At 47.8% G+C, this 22,792-nt stretch overlaps 1 protein-coding gene across 3 annotated transcripts in view; it reads left to right on the top strand.

Moving 5' to 3' along the window:
• DSCAML1 (DS cell adhesion molecule like 1) overlaps positions 1-22,792 on the top strand; it is a 342,519-nt gene that overhangs the window by 178,457 nt on the left and 141,270 nt on the right. The window lies entirely within an intron of this gene.

Here is a 22,792-nt window from a genome sequence, read left to right as displayed (position 1 = left end):
AACTGAAGAGGCATCTAGGAAGACAGAGTGTTGGTAGTCTGGCTGGAACAGTCGGCATGCTGGGCTAATGCGTCTCCTCATGCACAGTGTTATAGGGTTATGAACAAGCACAGCCAGGCAGGACCTCGCTGGCCTGCCTGCAAAGCACCTCTCGTCTCAGAGATTCCCTGTACAGGTCATAGGGGAATTCGTTGTATGCTGATGATCTGGGTCCGTAACTGCTTTGTTCCATCCATTAGAGTGCACACTAGTCCTCTCGCTGGTCCGTGCCGCTCCCTTGCTTTCTCATGTGCTTATAGGGGAACCCAGCATACACTCAAGGTGACTAAAATACACAACGTTTGGGGTCAGTGGGAGTGAGAGAATGAGAGTGTGTAGTTACCGGTCATAAAAACGTGGCAATGAATCAGATCCCTCACCCAGGATTCACTCTGAGTGGAGTGTCCCCTGAGGGTAGCGCTCCCAGAAGAAGAGTTGAAAGAGAGTTACAAAGTGCCGTGAGATCTAAGCCTTTCTGTCATGTTTGCAAGGTTACGCAGCCAGGGTGCCCCATGTTGTTCTAGCTTGGCTCCAGCCATTGCAACCTCCCCTCCACGGCCCTCTGCCGAACAATTCAGTGAGACTTCATCATACTGCAGCATGAATATCATTATCTCGTTTGTTGGGGGCCCTCCGGGCCTCAAGTTGGTTAATCTGGGAGTGGCTCACAATGGGGATCGAGGTTTTAGATTACAAAGCTTAATAACCCCTCTTGGCTGTGATTTATAAGGCTGGGGCTTGAGGGTGGCGGGGGTGGCCTGGGTTCTTGCTGATGGGTAGAGAGACTATTGGTTATATTTAGCATGAAGGGAAGGGTGACTCTGCACCCTTTTTGTTTTGTTAGACAGATTTCATAGCGTGAAATAATGAGCACAGTTGTATCGCAGGGTTTGCATGGAAAGCTGTAGCTAGAGCCCGGAAGTTAGCCGAGGAGTGACGATGGTACTATTTCCACCTACGTTTTGTTTTTCCTATATCTGATCAAGGGACGATTTACATAGCAAGCTACAAAAATCATTACAGATGCTGCTAGTGGCTTGGTTAATTAAAATACACAGTTCTCTGGATAGGGAAAGGCGACCTATATTTACTGTATATAGGAAGACATCTCAAGAAACGCTTGTTAACTCAATGCAGAAATAGGTTTGTTCTGGATTTCAGAGTCCTGGAATTGTAACAATTTTTTTAAGCTTTGAGGGTACACAAAACTAATTTAAAGAGGACAATTACTATTATTAACATAAGGGAGGACATATTTAGACTCAGTACTTTCATCTCAAATAGGGGGAGATCCCTGAATGTTTCTAGTAATTTCCCCCAAACCGTTTACTACAAACAAATAATTCTTCTCTGGTTTCCACAAAAGAATAATTCCAGAGTGATCATCAAATAGATTATTTTAAAATCTGCAGATGGTTTCCACATATTCCTCCCCAGCCCGCTGCATCTTTCCACTTCAGTAAACTGGTTTATAATTTGGCCGGGGGCTGTGGAGCAAGCGTTCTGTCATCTTGTTTTTCTTGTTCATGTTCTTTATTCCCCCGCCTTCCTCCCTTTCTTGGTGTCTTCCTCTTTTATTTCCCCTAGTTTTTCTCTCTAATAGGCAGTTGCTGTTCAAATCAGCACCAAACCGCTGCTTAGATTGTTCACGGTGTAACTCATGTTCTGTCTATCCAAATATCTAAATTCTTTACTCTGTAGAAATAGACACAGATTATCTAATACAAAACTTTCATAGGACAACTTCCCTCTCTACAGCTAGAATGGCTTGTTGCAAAACTCGAACAGGGGCTGGGAGATCATTCACACCGGAGTACCATGGACTCCATTATGCTAAAAGCATGTCACTCCCAAATGTTGTTAACCAACGCTCAGCAAGGGAAACTTGACAGCACCGAGCACAAACATTTTGTGCTCTGTTCAGCAAAATCTTCTACATCAAATATGGCTTTCAGAGTTGCATTGTGCTGTTCAGCTGTTTAATAATAATTCTAATGTGGCTCTTTGTGCTGTTAAAGGTAATCAAAAATCTCTTATGAGTTGGATGGCATTTAAGATAAGATTTGCATTTCCAGTAACTTGATTGAGGTTATTTCTCCCCTCCATTAGTTTTTTTCTCTTCCTCTTTGATAGTTCAGAATTATAATTACTGAGATTTCATTACAATGCCTAAGTAACCATTGGACAATATACATGAGGAAAACATCCATATGTTCTCCAGAAGCCAAAACTGATGGCAAAACTCCTGCTGACTTGGATGGAGACAGTAAATTCTCTCATGTGTGGATAGTATTGTTTGACATCTTGTTACAAATGGTAACTTTTCCCCTAGATGTTTATCATTCCCTTACTGACACAGATTGAAGCTGCTGAGACCTCTGGCAAGGGACTCTGCAATAACTGTTGTGTTTTTACAAGGAAACCTCCATTAAGCACTTCCCATTTATATTTAATTGTTAAAAAAAAATCATACAAAGCTTTTTGACCAAAAAGGGCCTTTCTTTCTGAAACAAAAAAAATGTGCAGAAATTTTTCACTAACTGAAAACTTGGTTTTTTAAATCAAGTGAAACATTTCAAAATGATTTCTGCAAAAAATGATAGAAAATATCTTGGACATTTTGTCCATTTAGAACCCTGCAAAATGGAAACAATTTGTAGGCAGACATCTTCCCATTTTTTTGACCGTGCTAATCTTGGTGCAATTTAGTCATTTGCTATTTAAAGGTTGCATATGAAAAAATGGACAAAATACGGTGCTAAATCAACTGGATGGTGAACTCGAGTTTCCCTATCATGGCTCACGTGCATAATCGCTGTTCAGTAAGGGCCTAAGACATGAAGAGAGAAGTTGACTTTCAAGTGTGAGCTGATGTGTATTCCTGCATGCTCTTGCAGCCGTCTACCCTGCTGACGACACTGAGAGGACTCTCCAGATCCAGGTATCTTTTGCAAACGCTGGTTCTGTTCCAGGTGTGTACGTGCTTTCTTGGACAGAGAAGGACTTAAGCACATGTATAAGTGCTTTTAGGTGTTGGGACCGCACCCGGATGTTTGGCACTGTATTTGGCATAGCGCTGTTAACGATTTCAGTTCAGCTTCCCAGTTCCACTCAGCTGTCACATCCTTAGTTATAAACCAGTCTCTGCACCAGAGAATAGCTACATGGAGAAGGAAAACCCTTCATTTGTAGTATGTTCCCCAGAATAACCACAGACTGTTCAACAATATGAAATATGTACATACATTTCTGGCAGCGCCCAGTCCAATGGGCCCTAGTCTGTTGGTGCTTGTGAGCCTAACACCAGTAAGAATAAGGAAAATGCAAGTCTGTGTCGCCAAGGGCTTCTTGTACCATCTTGCCTCTGACATTGTGGCTGAGCTGTTTTGCCCCTTCTCCTCCCCTGTTCTCATGATGCTACGTTTATGGTGGCAATTCCTTCCCTGGTTTGAGGGCGGGTCTGGGATGGCAGCCAGGGTTGTGAACGCTCTCTGGGTTGTGAAGAGCTGGATGCCAGCACAGTGGGTTAAGTCTCTGTGTTGCAGACAGGTTTATGCAGGAAACTGTTTTCCCCTGTTACCCTGAGGCTGATGAAAATGAGCTGACAGAACAGAGGCAGCATTAGCCTAATTATGGCCATAAACGTTACCAACTCGGTGGTGGATTTTCCTTTCTCAGTGACTTCCTGTTTTCAGCTTTGAGATGCAAATTTTTGCACAATCCTTGATCTGGATTTTCTTCTCATTAGCATGAAATTTGACTAGTTCCACATTTTTTAAATAACAGCTTTCTGAATTTCTAAATTGTGTGTGTGTGTGTGTGTGTGTGTGTGTGTGTATTATACATGTGTGGGAGGGGAAGTTACAGTGGGACTCCTGGTCCGTTTCATGGGCAAGGTGCAGGGAGAGCTAGTGGGGAAGCGGTATATATACGGCTGTAATTTTTCAGGAATAATTTAGCATGATCAGCAATGGGGGTTTGTCATGCCAGCCTCATTCTTGCATATCTAAACAGGAGAAAGTCATTAACTGTGGAAACCCCCAGATGGGCATGGCTGAGAGACGGTCTGTGCAGATGGAGACAAGCTGCCGTTGCAGAGATGCACTGAAACCCTAAGTGATTTTCCCCTCTTGGTGGACTCTGGTGAGCGATTTCCCTGTACCTCCACCCCTGTGAAAACAGACCCGCAGATTCTGTCTCACTTTCACAAACGCAAATGGATATAAAATCTGTGCTTTTTGAAACAATTACTTCTGTCTCCACCTGGAAAATGAAGTTTGTCATTTATAGAAGGTTAAAAACGCGTATCCTGGAAAAATAATTTTGAAATGAGTCTTACCTCTGTGGATGGTTTTTTTTTGTTAGTTTTCTTTCTTTGTTTTTTATGCCTGTCATCTGCACATATTAAAGCTGGGAGCTAGGAGATGGCTAGGGATATATTGGAAGCACAAGGCACTATTTTTGTAAACATCATTCTTGTAATATTGAACTCTCCTTGGGATGCAATACTTTTTAAAGTTATGGGTGCAGTTAGGAACCAAGAGGTTGAGGTACAGGCTAGATTAAGGGTAGGAGAGGCATCGGGTATGTATGTTTCTGCCAACGCAGTCCTGATACGCAGCCTTCCTGCTGCGCATACCCTGCCTTCCCGCCCCCATGCCTTGTAGTAAACACTCATGTTGCAGCTGAATCTTAATAGCCAGGATAAAAGCCTTCAATGAGTGAGGGCTCTGCGCTGTTTCATGGAGTTCTCTCTGTGTTCTGGCACCTACCCTGGCAGATAGGGCTGTATGACAAGCTAGGTACCTCTACACTGCATTGTGTGCCCAGGCTCTGAGCTGGCTTACGCCCATTCCTCCACTGCTGTCGACACACGCAGCTCTCTGCCATGTGCCTGCATCCCCTCAGAACACGGGCCGACGCGTCATCCAGGGGACAAGCCGGGGTTCTGGTGTAGCACGTGGTCAGGCTCCCCCACTTCGCAGTGAGGATTTAGCTGCAGCTTGTGTCACCAGGCTAGTGTTGGGAGAGCTGTGTCTGTGCGTCCCACCCTTTCCATCACACAACTTCCCACTCACCTCCCTTGAACTGGGAGCAGGCGCCCGGCTCAGATGCAGCCGCTTGGTGTTTGGCCCTTCGTTTCCATGCAGACCACTCAGTTTTAAACACAGCCAAGACCAGCATATTAGAAAACTGAGGAGATGCTGGGATGCTGAGACCCATGCCCTGCAGAGCCCTGCATGACCATCTCCTGAGCTGGGGCAATGTGCTTATAACCCCAGAGGAGAGCCTGGAGTGACCAGAACAGACCCCCAAACAGCCCACGGTGCTGCTGCTGGCCTCAGATCAGCCAGAAGACCTCCTGGGCCTATATTTGGAGGAATGGTTTGGGGATGGCCATAAGGAGCAGCACACAGAGGCAGAGCTGGAACTGTAGCCTGGTATGTTGCAATTATACCTATTAAAAATGGGAGGAGTTTCCAGGCTATGTTCAATACAATTATTACTGCATGCAGGGGGTTATTTTGCTTCTGCTGAGGACGTATCTCCATGGCTCCATGGCTTACCACCCCATCTCATCACATGGCAGCTGAGATGGATTTCAGTCCAGGGTAAACATTAGAACAAGCAGCGAGTGTTAACGTTTTACTAGACTTAAGCATCTTGGCTGAGAGGGGGTTGGAGATTAGCCTTACCGAGTGCCAGTTTTCAGCATGCACTGCTCCGTTTGTGTCTTGCCCACACCAGAACAGCCTCCTGGTAGATGCTAAAATAGCCTGGGCTGGGAGTATCTGTCCCAGTGGCTGCCGTGGGTGTATTTTGTTTCCTGAGTCCCTATCTGGTCAACGCTGAGCGGGAGAGGGACTCAGATGTGCACTTTCCCAGGCTTGTCCTGCCTCAAAGGAGGTTCAGAATGAAGCTAGTAACGGGCCCTTTGTAGGAACTCCCACCCCACAAGCTGGGTACAAACTGTAGGGAGATTTTAGAATGAGTGCAATATATAGTTCTGCCCAGAACGTGTGCTGGGCTTGCACCGGGGCTCACTGGAGCTTCTGAACAAACCAAAACCCAGTTGCTATAAATATCACAGCCCCTAAAAATGGGTGGCATTCCCCCGCCCCTGTCCCAGACAAACGGTAATGTGCTTTTTGACTTCCTTGACAGGCCCTTCCATCTCTCTTGCCAGAGACAAGGAGCCAGAACCCTGGGCAGTGGATACTCACCCGGCATGGGAAAAGGAAAAGAAGTGGCTGAAATGCATCTGGGTATTGTGGGGGAGCCTGATGAAGACCCGAGGTTCTGGAGAGAGAGGGGGGCGGGCAGGGTCCTATGGGAGTGCCAAGGCAGCCCAGCTTGAGGAAGGAACGGTGCCAGGGTCAGTTCCTGGATCAGTGACACTCCACCAGCGTGCTGGTTTTGCACGTTGTTTTCAGTTGTTGATGCCGCACTGTGGTGTGTTGTTATTCTTTGTTGTATTGTGCTTCTGGATAGCAACTGGCCTGCCTGCATGGTTTTGTATGTGTTGTTGCAGTGTATGTTTCCAGTCGTGGCCGGGTTGCAGTGGAGAACAAGGCTGTTAAATTAGCAGGTTTTATTGTATTCATAAAAATGGAATTACATGGCCCGGCAGCGCTACAGCATAAGCTGCAATGTACAGCAAAGCCAAGCACAGCAGCATAATGCAGCACTATCTAAGCTGCGCTGGCCCCCAAAATTAATTAGGATGGGACAGTTACGTTACTTCATACTCCCTCATTGGTAGCACCCAGCACCCCTCGGCTGTGGGCATACAAGGCACCCATGAGTGCCCAGGTGCGGTGGCTCCAGGCCCCTAGTGATAAGCATCAAATACTGAATCCTCAAAGGTATGTGGATGCCTAACGTCCATTGATTTCCATGGGAGTTAGGAGCCTAACCAGCTTTGAGGAGCTGGGCTGAGATGTTCTTCCAGGGGGGTGGAACCATGCCCCGTCTCTGGCAGCAGGGAGCGTGCAGACTCAGAGAAGCCTCAGCTGGATGTGTTGGTGGGCTAAAAGCACTTCTGGGTAAGTGGTGTGGGATGGAGAGACAGGTTCTCCTACAGTATGTTGTGAGCCAAGCCCTAGAGTGACCACACTAAGCAAGGTGATCAGAACAGGGCATTGGCTGGGTGCAGGGTGTGCCTATCAATGCGGTGTGGATGCTCACAGGTGACCTGGGAGAGCGTGGGCAGCTATACCCAGTCCTGGGTTCCTGTGTGGCAGCTATGGGAGCCAGGGATAAGCCTGAGGGAGCTGGTGTAGGAGCCTCCTTTCTAGCTGTCGCAACGCCTCCCAAAGGAAATCTAGACGTGTCCTACCCCTGCTATCTTCCATGTGCAGCGCAAGATTGCCCTCTTCCCACAAGCATTCCCACGGGTGGCAGAGCTGCAGGAAGGAGAGGCTGTACAGTGCTGAGCTTCGGCCTCTGCTGTACCCTCCTTGGAGCACACTTCTTGGGGCAGTGATGCTGGAGAAGGATTTTTGGGACAGTGGAGGCACGGGAACTGCAGAAGAGCAAAGCTCGAGTCAGCTCTGTGGGGACGTATGGAGATGTAGCTTCTCTGAGAGCCCGAGTTGGCCGAGGTGTCAGGGGTGAGGGGCAGGCAGAGGCCCATTCCTGCCAGGAATCCAGCTGCATCCTCCGTCAGCTCCCCTACTCTAGGGACCCTGTCCATGTCACTGAGAACAAGGGCATCCCTCAGCCACTGCCTGAAGCCAACAGCCGGCCCTGGGGGTTGGGCCACGCCCTACAGTTTGCTGGGAATGTCTTGTGGCATGGTGGCTGAAAAACCTGGCATTACTTTAGGGGTGAGATTTCCCACAGGGCCTCAAGGAGCTAGACAGGGAGGGAGACAAGCACAGCCACCATTGAGGCCCAGTGGGATCCAGGGGTCGCATGGTTCCAAGAGCCTGAAGGCAGTTCTCAGGAGTCACTTTAGGCACTGGGGAGCCTGATTCTATTGGCTTCCATTAGCCAAGGCCCCGATGCCACTTGGAAAATGGGAACACTTGCCTTGGTGCCTGACTTCTGTAGGTGCTTCTGAAAATGTCATTCCCAGCCCCATGGCCCCAGAGTTGAGTGTCTGGTTGGCTTGGACCTGGCTCCCCCACTCCCATTGGTCCAGATCCGGGTCCTCTTGTCCCTCTGGGCCTGAGTGGGTCCTCTGGTGCCCCATTGACCATGACCTGGGTTCCCTGGTCCCCACTGATCCTGAGCAGGCTCTCTGAGCTCCTGTTGGAGCAGAACTGGGACACTCCTTGGATAGGAGCTAGGCCCCAGTCCCTGGAACTGTGTCCCATGGTCCCCACTGGCCTGTAGCTGGACCCCTCCTTGGCCTCAAGCTGGGCTAGGATTGCCAGTGTTGGTTGGATGTAATGGTGGAGGTTTCATTCTGTGACAATCCCAGAGGGCTGGCAACCCTAAGCTGGGTCCCCTGCTGCCCAAGGCACCATGCACATTCTGGAGACTGTCGGGGGAGAAAGTGCTTCCCTGTCTGATTTCCTGAGCTTTGCAAATGAGAAATGAGGCGTGTGAGTCAAATAGTGGTGTCCGTCCCTGACAGCCTATGCAGCCCCGTGGCTGTAGCCTGTGGGGCAGACTCTGTTACTGGAGCTCACAAAAATTCCACGTCCCACTTACCATTTATAATTCACAGGCAGGAAGGCATCATCTTTCTTCCCTCTCCTGCCCCCCAACTGGCTTCCCTCCCTGCTCCCCCTCCTCTCCCTGGCACATAATGAGTTTGATAAGAAATTGTCTCGTTAACAGGATTAGCCATGGAAATCTCTAGTCCCCTCCTATTCATTTTGTAATGTTCCTCATCCTGTTCTGTAATTTTCTGCTGGTATTAGGCATCATGGACCACCTCGGGGAGATTAATTCCTGCTCATTCTGTGATAGTGTGAATGCTGATCTGCCAGAACAGTGCACTCTTCAGCTGCAGGTGCCATGCTGTCATTATGGCTAATTTACATGAAACTCCCATTAACTCTTTCCCTGAGAAGCCTTGTCTCTTGAAATCTGCCGCACCCCTCAGTCCACGAGCTGCCTCCTACACTGTAGCCCTATCCCCTGTGAGATGCAGAGGACAAGTCTGTCACCCAGGCATGGAGGAGGCAGCTGGGCTGGCTGGTGGGGAGGCGAGGAAGTAGTTTGGTTTAGTGATAGCGACGTCTTTCGCAAAGTAACTTCTGCATATAAATAAAATGACTCAGAAATACTCTGCCTTGTACTAGAAGGCAGCCGCTCTTCTCATAGCACTGTCTCTTTTAAAGAAAGCTGCATAGGCAGATGCATTAAAACCTTATGGACCAAATTTTGCTGTCATTTACCACTGTAAACCCACTGATTCCTGTAGTGTAACTCTGGTTTTACCCCAGTGAAAATGAGAGCAGAAATTTGCCTCACGATAAATAATTACTCTTAATTTAATAATTCTTTATAACTGACAGAATACATCCCCCCCCCACGGAAGTTATTAAAAGAGGTCTCTGTTCATACCAGTTTTATTAAGTCATGCGCACATATCTGTAAAGGTGGGTCCAGTTTTAGGTCATGTTCACCCACAACTGGATGCTATACATAAAGAAATTTGGGGGAAAAATTTGCCTGAGGAATTTCCTCAAAGATCCCTTAAAAGGGTGCTTTTGGGTTGAATTTAGATCAAAATGTAGATTTTGAGAAAGCAAAGCTTTTAAAAAGCATTAGACCAACAGCAATGTGTTTGATTAAATAAAAAAAAAAGTGCAAAATTATTTGCTTAACGGTGTAAACGTGCCATGTTTACAGCGCTCACAATGCAGCATTTTGCTACTGCATTAAAACCTCCAGTTTATCATGCACAAAAGGGCGTATTCTGATATATTTCTGAGAGAGGTGAAAAGTAAACAAACAGCATTAATAGGGAGGAGATGAGGATACTTAATATTCTTTTGGCTGTAAACATTTACAGGATTACTTGTAATTTAGCACAGGAAACGTGTGTTTTTCAAAATGATTTTTAAACAGACAATGCCCCTTTTAAGGTGAATAATTTATTGAATTATTTTTTCTTCTTTATATTCATTGAGTGTCTATGAACAGATTTGTTTCTTTTAGTTTATTTTTAATTACTTGCCATACTTTTGGTGACTAATTCTTGAAATGTGGTTTGTGCCCAAGCAACTGCTGGTGGCAATTTGGTATACAAACAGTGTCATTTGGTTGGTTGGTGTTGAGTTTTGACAGGGCACATAAACTGCATAGTAATACCTCACTTTCCAGAACTCTTGGGACAGGGACAGTTGATTTTACAAAGTCAGTATTTCTTTCAACAAATACTTTCCAAGCTCCGCATTTAAAAATTGCTTTTTTCAGGGATATTCCTGCTGCAGAACTTGTTTGCCAGTCTTCTGGTGGAAGGTGAAAGCTGAAAGGGTCAACAGACAGGCATGGCCAATTTGTTTTAAACCCTGAACAAATATTTGCAGGACACTTGCTTGTAAAAACTGCCCAGTTTCCCAATCGCTAGCAACCCTCCAATGAAACTGAAAAGCCGAACGTTTCCAACAAGCCAGTGGAAATACATCTTTAAAACAATTCAGAAGTAATTGGTGGAACTCCTAGCCACAGCATAGCCTTAAGATCAGCAGGATTAAAAAATATATTAGACACTTAAATAAACTATAATATTTATATATAAATATATTAGACATTTGTATGGCGAAGCAGATCCCCCAGTTGCATAAAATAAGACAGAAATGTACTAAGGCTATAAACTCGTATGCTTCAGATCCTAAGCCAACCACCAACCAAGGGGGGTTAGAAAGGAACTTTGCTCTGGGGGAGAATTATTCCATAATTGCCCTTTCTGGGGTTTCTTCCACCTTACTCAGTAGCATCTGGTGCTGGGCATGGATGGAGACAGGAAACCAAGTCAGATGGACCATAGATCTGATCCAGTCTGGTAAACCCCCTGTTTCTGTGCTAACTAACATCTGTTCTGACCTGCAAAAACTGGACAGCCAATGAGAGTTTTCAGATGGAAAACATATTTCCAAATGCCTTGGGCATGACATAAGAGGGAGAGCGCCACCTGCAAGTGAGGCTTAAATAGACCTGGCAATAATTGCTTTGCAAAAAAAAGGAGATACTGGTTTGGACTACGAGCCCCTGTTTGGATCCTCAGCTTGCTTTGTTTGAATGCAGGATGCAGAGCTGTGTTTTGTGCAGGAGCTGAGATGTGGCAGATGGCAGCTGGCACAGCAGGGACGGTTCTTTAACTCTTTTTTTTACAGTTGTTGGTAAAGGAGAAGACATTGCAGCTCTGTTGGCTCTCTCAGGCTTAAATGCAGTGATCAAAACCGAAACTAAACCTGGAGGCTAGGGGAAATGTGGCGTTTTTACTGATAGACTAGGATCCTGCTGTTCTTTTTTAAACCCGAAGAGCCAATTCACTGGAAAAGCACCCATTGCTGAATTGCAGCTCTGAAATGCATGGAATGGGATTTGTCAGGGGATTAGCATCCACAAAATAAATCTGTATTCTCTGGTTCTCAGTAGCCTGTGTAGAGCCTGTATCGGACAGTAAAACCTTGCCAATGTACACAATTGCTGTGGAGACCAAGAGGTGGGCCTAGCCTAAGCACAGAGTTCTTTGAGAGGGAGGGGGGTGTGCACATGATAATGCAGGGCCCCGTGCAGTGGGCCTTGGGTGCTGGAAGGAGAGACTTCCTGTAATAGGGACATTAAGGAGAAGAGAGCATTTGCAAATGATGAATAATTATTGCCATCTATTAAAGGGCAGAGGTAGATGTGTTAAACCTCACGCGCATCAGATGAGGTGAAACCTGAGATAATATTAGCTGGATTTAGAGATGACTTTGGGGATCAATCATGCGAGAGGCTGGAAGTCTCTCTCTCTCTCTCTCTCTCCAGGTGAGAGGTGTGTTAAATAGCATCCGTCTTGTGAATGAGCTTAACCTTTCACTACCCAGAGCCATTTCATGGGAGGAAGCGTTCCTGTGAGTCTGGGGCTGGCTGGAAGGCAGTGCTAATTAGTGGGGGCTTGCAGGGAGAAGGAAGTGTTGCAAAGTACAAGGAATAAAAGGGCCTTTGGCAATAATAGTTGGGGTGAGGCAGTCCAAGGAGAGCTCTTTAATGCTGGGAGATGACAGGCCAAAAGCAGGTGGAAGGTGGAAAAAGGAAGGCAGGATTTACTGAAGGGCTGACATTCAAACCAGAGCAGTGCTGTTCCAGCCCTGAGCAGCACGTGGCATTCATCCTACCTAGTCAAAGTCGAGTTCTAAGGCTCAGCTACAGTGGCTGGCAGTTCTCACGTTAAACTGCGTATGGCCCTGCCTTCAGAAGCCTAGCAAGATTAGAAGAGCTAAGCCTGTGTGGTCTGGTTCCTAGATAGCAAACGAGGTGACAGAGCAGCTCCATGGGTTTAAACGAGGATAGAGAATTATTGTTTGGAAGCCCTTTGGGGCAGAGACTTCCTCTGCATTTGGACAGTGCCTGGACTACATTTTGGGAGCTGAAGCAATAGAAATAGCAGGTAGGGAGGTGCACAGGAGTCTAACCTGGAGTCCTGGGATAAAACTATACAAAAGGAACATGGCACCCATTAAACAGTTTAAAAACCGGCTCATCGACAAGTCTCAAAATCTAACTGCAAATAGGGAATCATTGAACGGGTGTATTTCCAGTGGGGTCCCGCAGGGACCGGTTCTTGGCCCTATGCTGCTTAACACTTTTATCAATGACCTGGAAGAAAACATAAAATCATCACTGATAAGATTTGCAGTTGGCACAAAAATTGGGGAGTGGTAAATAGTGAAGAGGATGAGTCACTGATTTAGAGCCATCTGAATCACTTGATGATTGGGCACAAGGAGACGGTATGCCTTTTAGTTCAGCTAAATGTAAATGTGTACATACAGCCAAGAACAAAGAACACAGGCCATACTTACAGGATGGGGGACTCTCTCCTGGGAAGCAGTGATTGGGGGTCATAGTGGATAATCAGCTGAACCTGAGCTCCCAGTATGATGCTGTGGCCAAAAGGGCTAATGTGATCCTTGGATGCATAAAAAGGATAATATCAAGTCGGGAGGTAATATAAACTCTGTATTTTGGATTGGCTGCAATGGGAATGTGGGTCCATTTTGGTGTCCTCAATTCAAGAAGGATGTTGATGATTGGAGGGGGTTCAGAGAGGAACCACGACAATGATTAAAGGATTAGGAAACATGCTCTGTAGTGACAGACTCAAGGAGCTCAATCTGTTCAGTTTAGCAAAGAGAAGGTGAAGAGTGACTTGAACACAATCTGTAAGTACCTGCATGCGGCACTCATATTTAATAATGGGCTCTTGTTACACCTGTTCTGCTGGACCGAAGATCCAATGGTTGGAAGTGGAAACTAGGCCAGTTCAGACTGGAAATAAGGGGGACATTTTCCAGTGTAATTAGTCATTGGAACAACTGATGCAGGGTCGTGGAGGATTCTCCCTTAGTGGCTGTCATTCAACCTGGGCAGTCCTAGGGTCTGTGCAGTGCACAGTGGCCCCTCATGGCTTAACGGTCTATGGAAAAATTAAAGAAGGGCAAATTAAGGCTGAATATCTGGACAGTGAGTCTTCTTTGGCTGTGGACTAGTCTTCCAAGGGGAGAGGGGCCAGGCCCATCAGCTAGGACATAGCAGAGCTAAGCAGCACAAAGCACTAGAGGAGGATGTGCTGCAGGGACACCCAATAGATACACCCTCTTATACAAGTTTGGTATGGTAATCAGTATCGAAAAAACAGTTATGTCACAAGGTACCAACATTCCACCTAAACTCTATGTCAATAATGAAGCTCTGGACAATGTGGATCACTGCTCTCCTCATTCTTACCAGCTTCACTTAATTAAGAACTTGATGCTAGAATCGACAAAACTTCTGTTACTTTTGGCAAAAACTTACCTCCTGTGTCTGGAACAACAATTTGCTTGGCTAGGAGGAGTTGGCACCTACTTAGTTTTTCCCCTCATCAGCTTCTCTTGTTCTGCAGTGACATGAACTGACCCCTCGCCCCCAGCAGCACATGCATCCCATTTCGTGCCCACGATGTGAGAATTTCAGGGGCTGACCGTCGTGGGGACAGTCTCACAGCCAGCAGTGTCTGGGCCCTCTGTACAGCACAGCTCCTATGGCTGGCCTGCTAGTGATTTTATCTGCAGGATAACATCTGCATTTCTGTTTCAGAGCAGCAGCCATTGCTGTTGTAACGCTTCAGGTGGAGGTGGGTCTCCAGCGGGTGCCGCCGAATAACGGGCATTGTGGTTGGTAGCACACAGCATATTCAGGAAAGGGTTTGGACTCAGGCAGTTCTATTTCCACTCCCCGGAACAGTTACATCCTGTTTTCAAAACCACCTCCTTTCCTTTTTCTCTTCTTTGGTGTCATTCTCCTCGCTCAGAAAATCCATTTAAATGCAATTCCATTCTTAAAACGTCCCCTTCATGCATGTCTAATGAATGTCAGGGAGATGCTATTACAATGAAGCCGAGTGGGATCCAATCTTGCAGAGTGTCTACAAGTCATTTGGAGAAAACCCTGGGAGTGCTCCCAGTTTTATTACAGCATAATTAGAAATAAAATCTTGTTGCACTAGGCAAATGAGAGATGGGTGTTAATCCTGTAACAGGGGAAGGTAGAGATGTGCATATAAAAGAGACCAAGGACAGAAAGAGAAAAGCCTTTCATGACTCCCCAATTTTCATCCCTCCTGTTTTATTTTCTTCTTCTCTCTGGCTCAGCATCTATTCAGTGTCACATGCTGTGATGGAGTAGGGGCTGTCTGTGTGGGGAATGGGAGAGCAGGGGAGGACTTTAGGGGATGGACGATGCCAGGGCCTGTAACCTGAGCTAGGTAAGGGAGGGGAAAGGTCAACACCTTTGCCTGGGAAGGGGACAAAGGAAGGGAGTGGCAGGAGGGAAGCAGTTTGAGTTTGGGCTTGGGGCTGTGTGGGCGGAATTCAGGGTATCCTAGCTAGGATCCAAGCACCCTGAAAGCCCAGAAGGACTCGGTGGAGGGGTCCTGACTGTGCCTGCAAGCTCTGCTGTAACCTGTGTTCCTGTTGTCCAATAAACCTTCTGTTTTACTGGCTGGCTAAGAGTCACTGTGGGTCCCAGGAAAAGGGGTGCAGGACTGGACTCCCCACACTCCGTGACACATGCTGCAGCTGGTTCAGAGAGGACCAGTTTTTCCAAATGCCCTCAGCCCTGTGAGGTGTCAGCACCTTCCCTACCTGCTGTCCAGGGGTGGAGAACACGGGAATCCCACCTAGCGCAGTAGCTGGATCAGACGTGGTGTTGGGGGTGGGTTAATTTCTGGAGCATTTCTGCCTCCGCACTCAGTCACTGGGAGGTCAGTGGCTCGGCACGTGCATGGCAAGGGATTCAGTGAGGTCTGGATTGTCTTGCTGCTCAGCTGTCTGATGCAGCTCTGTAAGGAAGCCTCCCTGCGCAGCCTTCTCTCGGGCATTGCACAGGGAGGCCAATGCCTTGGCTCTGTAAGGCACCCCATCCCCAGAGACCCTACCTGCTGCCTGTGTGTATTCTGGCTGCTTAGTATGCACAAGGTATTCAAATCCCAGCCCAGGCTCTTCAGAGTGAAAGTGGGTTATTCCGATGTTGCATCCCTCTTTGTATTGTTTAAAATCACTTCCTGGAATGGTCCCTTGGAGACTCAAGTTACAGTGTGAGCACATAAAAGAACGATACCTATGGAACCGCAGTGGAATGCTTAATTGGAGCCTTAGGTTGTGCGGGCAGAAACTGCGTGGTGGAGCAGAGAGCAGAGAACTGGGCTGGCTGAGACGGGCCCCACTCAGACATTGGCAATCATACAACCCTGGTCTCGAGGCGTAGCCTCCCCTTTCATGTGGAGAAAGTTCTCTTGCTCAGTACAGGTCAGGTTAAGGGTTTAAATGTGCTCATGTAAGTTGAGTGCTGGTGAAAGTCCCGATTGGGCACCACTGGAGATCCTCGTCTCCCCACTGTAAGGGGGAGCAGCAAGGGCACTGGCTCTGCAAACTTCCCCCCCACTACATGCCATCAATCTGCCTCTTTCCTGCTCTGGGCTGGCCATCCTCTGCTCGGAGAGGGTAGCTTGCTTTCCCGGTGTCTGTCTCGTGTCTCTGTAGCATACACACTGTGTACCCTGGGGCCTTGCAGACTGAACTACTCTCTCGCTCCCAGGAGATGGCCACTTCAGGCAGGGCTGAGAGATGCACCTGGACCTCAGACTCCCAAAGCCATTGTGGAGGCAAGACGATGTTTCTAGGACATATTATCTCTTTCGAGCTAAGCCTTGCTCTTCCAGGATGGAGGAGGAGGACAGGGAGGTCTTGGGTACAAAGCATGACCCACTTACTGAGCTGGAATCAGTTATTTCGCAGCTGCCCATGAAACTTGAAGGTGGACGTGTTCTGCATGGGTGTTTGGCTGCTCTTTGCTACTCAGCCTTGTACACACACAGGAGAAATATGTCGCCTTTGAAAGGGGTAGGAAACCTGCCACTGTCTTGCACACACACACCCCACCCGGGATTGTGTATGCAGGGAAACATGTAAATACATCTGTCGGATATCTTGCAGTGCTGATTGCATTTGGATTAACTGATGGCTTCTGTTTAACATCTATGGAATGGATCCTTAATCTTTGCCTAATCTAGCCTAGCTCTAGTTAGGTATGTGCAAAGCTACCGGCCGGCAGGTCAGCCTTTTAATTACGGTGGCTGTGCTGAGAGGCAGCCCATTGTGCACAGCCCAGTGGCTGATTTGGGGGAGGGGGAGTGGTCTCCTTGGTATCTGTGCTGTGGATCTCGAGGGAGGCAGCTGAAGGGGTATTGATAGACTGAAACAGAGAGGTAACATGGTCCGGGCAGCAGGCCTACAAAATAACACCTGTGCTTGGATGCCAGGTGGCAGAGATTTTCCATTACTGCTGAGCTAGAGGACACAGACTCCTTGTCCCTTTCCAGATGACAGCTACGTTGAAAGGCAGGATAGGAAAGCCGAGGTACACTGAAAATCATAGCCTTCATCTTCGGGGCTTCCCTGCCTCCCTCCCCGTCTTTGCCCCAAGGAGATAGTCGTTACTTTACCCACGGCTGGAAATAGCTCCCAACAATCACTGGCTGCCCTGGATGCAGTGGGATGCATACGCTCAAACCACAGCTAATTGATAAATGCTAGCACCTATTGATCCTCAAGGAAGCACTGGCCTCAGAGTATCAAGTGAAAGTTCTCTCATTAGTCTTATGAACTATACAATGTGCTCTCTCTTGCAGCCCTGACCCCATTGTTCTTATAAATCTATATTAGATAGAGCAGGAACTAGTAACCTGTATTGATTGTAATTTTTCACTTGAAATTGGAAGGTCCTGCGACGGATACTGCGGTTTCTTGGCCACTACAGCCTTCTGGGTCTGGAAACGGGCTTTGGCAATGCCCCAGGCTTGTATGTGCTTTTGGGGGTTGAGATACCTTCCTAGTAGCCTGCCAAAATATGGCCATGCATGAAGACTCTTCTGCGATCTGCTCGCCAAGATGCACCCATCTCTGTCTAGACAATCTGATCATGGCAAGTCTTAAGTGTCTGCCTCCTTCCCCAGATTTGGCTCTTTAGACCTTGCTGGAGTTATGTTTCCCTGTTTTCTACCCTCATGTCCTGCGGGGAGCATGGTGCATTGGATCCACCTTCTGTGATGTGGGAACACAAGAGAGGGAGGATGGAGGAGTAAGAGATGTCAGAGTCCCCTTCTCCTCCATCCTCTCCAGCTCACTTCTCCTCCCCACACCATCCCTGGGTAGTGGGATTTCTGGAAGGTTATTGGCAGAGGCTGCTAGTCGTGTCCAGCTCTGAGAGCTGTTAAAACAGTGCAGCTTCAATCTCGCCACAGATGCACTTAATCCTCTGCTTCCCGTAAACCTTTCCCACCTCCTGGCAGGCAGAAAGATTTGACTTTATTCCACAGCCATCAACATTAATCTTGCTACAGGAGCTGGCAGTAAGTCACTTTGGAGGGGTCTCGGTTGGAGCGGTTCACGCTGGTTATTGCCCACGTCTTTCCCGCCAACCAGAGTAATTCTCTTAGACAAAGTTATTTGTCTCTTTTTTAAAAATTGAAGAGACGTCATCAGGTTGTGTAAACCCTAAATTTAATGTCACAGTGTCTGTAAAACTGTATATTGCAATGGGCGAGGTGCTTATTACTTCCAGTGCAGAGGGCTTTTGTCGTCACTCAAGAGATTCAACCTTTGAACAATATTAAAATGGACCAATCCACTGCATGCCCAGAAGGTGTTAATGTCTGAACACTCTTGTTGCTGTGAAGATAAATGATGGAACGTCCATAGACCCCATGCTCCCCATTCCTGGGGAATGCCCGGGGGAAGAATGGCTTGCAGGGTACTGTGTATGCAGGTGATTGTTTCCCATCTTGCACTTACTTTCAGAGATGAAGCTCTCCCAGCCCTAATACCCCAGTCATGGAATCCCTACAAACTTTAGAACAGCTTGTACATAACTCAGTTCATACAGAACTCGACTTGTAGACCCAGGCAGAGACACAGGCTCATGCTGTGTTGCCAGTTATTATCACTTGATAGTGAGTCTCTCAATATTTGGTGGGTGTTTTTCTTAGAGCCCCAGCTTCTGGAGTCATGTGAATATGGGATAATCTCAGCTTTCACTGGGGAAAATAAGTTTCCAGTCCTCATGGTTGCAAGGAAAAGCTTGAAAAGGTGACCCCTGACAGCTCAGAGAATAGAAGGGAAAGAAAAAGAACACGTTTGTTGTTTTTAAAAATGTCATGGGTTTGGGGGTTGTGACTCCTGATACTTCAGCCCTTAGGTTGGCAATGTGGCACATGCTAGTGACTAGCAGAGTTCCAAGTGTGGAAAAGGTGTACTCCGGTCCAGGAAGTCCTGTCCCGCAGAGAGGGCCAGCTTATTAAGGAGTCCCAGAGGTTTCTGTCTGTCTCTCACAGAATGTTTCCTTCCAAATCTGAGTGGCGTGAAGGACTTGCCGTGCTCCTTGCAGTCGGGTTTATGGAGAGTGCTGGCCATTTTGCCTTCCTTAAGCACATGAGAAGCATCAACATGGCGCTAATGGTCCATGGGCCCTTTGTTCTGAATGGCCTGATTTTTGGGTGTTGAGCTCTTGTATTAAGCTCAGTGGTAGCTGCCTGGCACCAGGCACGATGCCATAGTCACAGAGAGACTCCAGGCAGCAGGCTGGGATAAATAGGAGATCTGTTTGCCTGCTCTGCCTACCTCCACACACCATTCCGCCAATGTCGATTCTGTTGGTGTCTGGGGAACGTGCCCCCTGGCCAGGCATTTGGAGTAGCTCAGGAGAACATTCCCACCAACCCAGTGAGTTTACTCCAGGTTTTACCTGGCACCCAGAGATTGGGGAGTTGAGTCAGGGCTGGTGAGTGCTCATGAAGCTCAGAGAGAGCTGGCAGTGGTCTTTGTATGTACCTTGCTGGAGTGCTTCTGGGCTTCCAGTGGAGCTACTCCGCTCGCCTGGGACCAGGGTCCAGTTGATTGGAGAGGTCCACATCCCAGCTGTCCTTGCTGGTTCCCTGGCTTGTTCCATGTACGGAGAGCACAGACAGCCCTGTTCAGCAAGCAGAGCTGCTCTCCCTTGTCCGAGCCAAGCTTCCCAGTGGAGTCCAACGACTTGAGGTGGAGCCATATTTGTATTTTCTGGCCCAGCACATGGCTTATGTCCATTTGCCCTCACAGCACTCCCACCCGGCTTTGCTCCCTGTCCACCTCACCTCTAGCACTCTGAACTCCTGAGGCTGGCTTTCTGGCTGGCTCTCCCGCCCTGGGGAGCCAGCCCCTCTGCATGGCGGGCAGGGAGGGTTCTTATAACCTCATGGTGGCCATTTCAGGCCTGGTGGCAGGGAGGCCAAGTGTAAATAGGTGTCAGAGCATTATTTGTATTAATTTTGTGGTGCGAATAAGCCCCCCTCCCCTTTGGTCTCCTTGGGTTTTTCTTTGCTCTCCACTATGTGGGCTCAGCAGGTTCCTCATCCATTTCCCCCACAGCAGGCCATAATCTGATTCTCATCAAACATGCAGAACTGATGTTGCAGAAGGTCCCTCCAGAGGTTTGAACATCTTGCTGCTGCTGTCTGCACTCCCTCTCTCGCGCTGCGCAGCGCTCTGGCTCAGGAAGCCTTTGTTTCTGGAGGAGTAACACGGCGTTCTGGAAATGTTACCGCAATTAAATATGCACAAAAAAATAGTGGGGGGAGGAATGAGGACAGTCAGGGTTGTGGAGCAGCAGTTGGCAAGATGCAGCAGCTGCTCGTTGCCATAGAAACTGCCTCCCCCCTTGCTTAAAATTCCAGTACAGCCAATATTCTGTGCTTACTGGTTTGCTGAGAGATGAAACATTAATGATCTATTTGCATTTTATTGCAATTGCACCTGTGGGGCTTTTCTTTCTTTCTTCTTTTTTGGACATTTGTATTAATCCCTCGATACTTCAGATTGACAGCTCAGAGCTACGACTGTTCTGCAATTATGTGTGTGTTGCGGCATTGATTTTGCCATGTCATAACACAGAGACAAACAACACATGCAGATTTTGACTAATGAGCATCTAGCCCCTCCTTGTAAACACGGAGATAGAAATATCTCTTCTCTCTCCCTTCCTTCCCTTCCAGGTTTTGCAAACCAGTGTGTGCAAACAACTCCTTGATGGAGCATTTTTATTACTTGTCAGGTCTCCTTTTGGCTCCAGGGCTGGACATTGAGTTACTGGACCTTAAAGACATTTTTGCATGTGGCTTTCCAGTCTCTGTGTTTGTTTAGACATTCTGTTAAGTTAGATGAATGTTAATTGTTTATTGAAGTCACTATTGTTCTCTCTGTTAAGAATCCCTGACACAGAACGTGCTCTTACTGCAGTTAGAGTAGGATAAATGATTATCTGGCTGATATAGAACTAGATTAATTCATAGAGGACAGGTCCATCGATGGCTATTAGCCAGGATGGGCAGGGAGGGTATCCCTAGCCTCTGTTTGCCAGAAGCTGGGAATGGGCGACGGGATGGATCACTTGATGATTATCTGTTCTGTTCATTCCCTCTAGGGCACTGGGCACTGGCCACTGTTGGTAGAGAGGATACTGGGCTAGATGGACCTTTGGTCTGACCCAGTAGGGCCGTTCTTAGGCTGAGATGGAAATGTGCTGGCTGGAGTTGGGGCTGACCTTTGCGCTGCCTTGTGACGTGGTTTGCTGCTGATATGCTACGTGGTACGAAGTCTCCTCTGAAGGTGGTCCTTGGACTTGCCTGTGAGAGTTGCTGGGTGGTGGCGGTGGGGGATCAGGAAGGATCAGGGAGTGGGTTGTGAGCCTTTGTGCCAGGCTGGTTTCAGACTTCTGGCTCCCTCACTTCAGAAGATCTCTGCTTCCGTTGTGGGCATAAAAGATGCTCTTTCCTTTGCCTTAGTACAGAACTGTCCAGGCTACTTCCAAACGGTGCAAGCTGATTCTCACAGTAGGCCCCGTCCTAGGTTCAATGGGTATCAAACCTGGCGATTCAATGGGTATCGGACCTGTTCCCAGGTCTGTGGCTAGAGGGTGCTGTGCTGATGGATGAGCCATCTTTCAGATGAGAGAGAAAACTGGGCCCCCCCCATCTGTGGTCATTGAAGATTCCCATGGCACTGCTCATTTCCATGGCCAAAATCGGACTCAGGAAATGACCTTCTACTGACATTCTCCAGGCTTATGCAGTGGTGCTATGTGGCAGCACTGTGCTGCTAGTGAACAGCTGCCATGTCCTGCTACAGAGGTGGCTGCATTGCAGTGGTGGGCCCAATCTTTTTGTGCCCTTTGGGGGTGAAAGGCTCTGTCTAGCTGTTACGAATTGTGAGTGCTGTTAGAGCAGGATGCAGTGTGCTTCCCAATGGGGAAGGCCAACGTTAGCCTCTTTCCAAAGCCATTTGCTTGTCCTCCTTTTCATGCTGCTGCTAAGGTCTTCCACAACCCAGGTGTTTGATCATAAGTATGTATTAATATTCATGGTGAATTATAAAGATAATGAGTGGGCTAATGCCTCCTTATTCACCTGCTCACTAGCCTGAGGCATGGCCAGAGAGGCCTTACTTTTGTGCTTCGGTGCCAGAATGTCTCCTTGTGGACTCTCTCACCAGTCCAGCTGGCTTGGTTTATGTTGCTTGTTACCTGCTGTCCTCTGGAATCTTCCCCCTGGTGCTCAAGTATCAGCTTAAGATCGTATTTGTTTTCACAAGCTTCTAAGTAAGTTCAGCTAATTATTGACTCGGCAGGATGGATTCCCTTTTAATTGCCACGTTGCAGTAGGGCATGCTGAGACTCGGCAGCGCGGTCTGAGTTCGGAGTTGTAAGCTTGCCTCTCGCCTGGCCCTGCCTTCTTTAACAAACCACCATGGAACCGCCTCTCATGCTCCTCCCAGGCCCAGGATCTCTGGTCCCTTTCCGCACGTTAATTGGGCCTCTGTAGGGGTACTGCAGAGATGTACTAGTTTGCCCATGATAAAATGGAGCATGATCAGACCCAGAAGTGAGGCCAGTGCCAGAGCTGAGAGTGCAGCCTTAAATTCTATCTGTCCAGTGCATTTCAGCAGCCAGCTGGCACCACTGCTTACTCTTGTGGAGCTTTTCTATTGGGAGCACATTCAGTCAGATGAGGGGT

Source organism: Gopherus evgoodei, chromosome 19, assembly GCF_007399415.2.
Source record: "Gopherus evgoodei ecotype Sinaloan lineage chromosome 19, rGopEvg1_v1.p, whole genome shotgun sequence".
NCBI classification, from domain to species: Eukaryota; Metazoa; Chordata; order Testudines; family Testudinidae; genus Gopherus; species Gopherus evgoodei.
This window is presented reverse-complemented; position numbering and strand designations above follow the sequence as displayed.